Consider the following 2,145-nt stretch of genomic DNA (forward strand, 5'->3'; position numbering starts at 1 on the left):
AGTCAGTTTTGCATTATTGTATTTTTAAAATGTATCCAGGAGTTCTGGGAGCAAAAAGTAGCTGTTCCTCTTTCTGAAGGCAGGTATAAATCTGTTTGAATGAATAAAGCTGGGGTCTTGTCGAGGCTCTTGGCCTTTTGGGCTTGTCTTGGTCCCGCAAACACTTTTAAGCGTGCGTGTAACTTGGCTTGTATGAGTAGTCCCATAAATGTGTGTAGGCTCAGTTCCATAGGCCCCAGCCCTGCAACTGCGTCATCCATGCGGAACTCTGCACCTGGACAGAGCCCTGTTGACTCCAAAGTGTGTCCACATGAGCACGGGGATTCGCTTTAGTGCATCTGATTGTTGCAGGCGTGGGGCCTAAATGTGACAGAGGAGAGAAGCAGCACAGGAGTGTTTTAAAGTCCTGTACGTCAAATACAACTTCACTTCTCCATCCTTCTATCCAATACCCCTTTATCACAGGTAGGGTCAGGTCATCCGACATTTGGTGAATGCATCCAAGATCTTGTTATCCAAATGAATTCAGTGTTCTCCATGGTGCTAGGATAACCCAGGTTGTGCTTTAGTGCAGTGGTTCTCAACCAGGGGTACACGTACCCCTGGGATACGCAGAGGACTTCCCGGGGGTACAGCAGCTCATCTAGATATTTGCCTAATTTTACCACAAGCTACATAAAAAGCACTAGCAAAGTCAGCACAAATGAAAATTTCATACGGACAATGACTTGTTTATACTGCTCTATATACTGTGCACTGAAATGTAAGTACAATTATTTATGTTCTGATTGATTTATTTTATAATTGTATGTTAAAAATGAGAAAGTCAGCAAATTTTCAGTAATAGTGCGCTGTGACACTTGTATTTTGATGTCTGATTTTATAAGCAAATAGTTTTTAAGTGAGATGAAACTTGGGGGGTCCGTAAGACCAGTCAGATTCCAGAAAAGGATACGGTTGTCTGGAAAAGTTGAGAGCCACTGCTTTGTGTTACTATGGCTGCATGGAGAATTTGTGTTGTCCGCTTAAAAGTGTGATCGCCCTCTTTTGGAAGTCCATACACAGAAGAAAACGTTGGGTGTTTTGGGTTGTGTTCTTTCAGCTTCTCGCTTGTAAAAGTTGGCTAACGGTTTCTGTTTTTCTGTAGACTGGTTTGTGCTTTTGTATGAAATCTTTACTGCTCGTTTCATCACCTGCCTAAACCAGAGAGTCTGAACGAGGGAGCTTTCAAAAGATCTCGTTAATGGTTGAGAGAGAAATTATGGTCCAATGGTTAGGGCACCGGCCTAGGACTTGGAACGCCAGGAGTCAATCCGTGGGCCACCACAGACTTCCTGTGTGACCCTGGGCAAGTCACTCTAGGTATGTCTAGTCTGCAAAACAACATGTGTTCTTAACTTGTGTTAGCCAGCTTGGGTTAAAATAGTACTAAAGACACAGCAATTTGCATTCTACCCCACCTGTTCTCTAGGCTTTACCTTGGGTGGCTAACCTGAGTTAAAAGCAGAGTTGCCGTATCTTCACTGCTACTTTAACCAGCGTTCAGAACTCATCTTTTTTTTTCTGCTGTGTAGACTTACCCTTAAGTCTCTCTGGCCAAAACCACAAAGGTATTTAGGCTTCTGGAAATTAGGAGCCTAAATACCCTTGCAGATCTGGGCCTCAGTTCCCCATCTGTACAATGAGGTAATAGCATTTCCCAGGCGTGTTGTAAGGATAAATACAGTAAAGATTGTGAAGTGCTCAGATGCTACGGTGCTGGAGGCCAGATAAGGACCATTATAACTGCTGAATAGTTTATAAAAGGTTAATCAATTACTGTTATTTTAATAAATAGTTTGTTACTGAGTCCAGCAGGTCAGTAACTTGGTTAGAGCCTGTTTTTGTATTTTATGGCAGGGGCAGTTGGAACCTGGATTAGATTTGCACAAAAGTAAAAAGAGGCTTTAAATTATGCATAACAAAACTGTAGGCCCTGATCCTGCCGTGGGTTCAGCATGGGTGGACCTACATGTTGCTCATGGCAGGATCAGGCTAGGAGAGGTGATCTAGTGTTAATTCATTGAAGATCTTATTTATTCTTGGAGCCTCCCTCTGCTGCTACCCAAACCCCCCCTTGCTTTTATTGGCTACAGGATTTTCTTC

The sequence above is a fragment of the Emydura macquarii genome, unplaced genomic scaffold (genome assembly GCF_026122565.2).
Source record: "Emydura macquarii macquarii isolate MOO-44397 ecotype Brisbane River unplaced genomic scaffold, CSIRO-AGI_Emac_v2 contig_2924, whole genome shotgun sequence".
NCBI lineage: Eukaryota > Metazoa > Chordata > Testudines > Chelidae > Emydura > Emydura macquarii.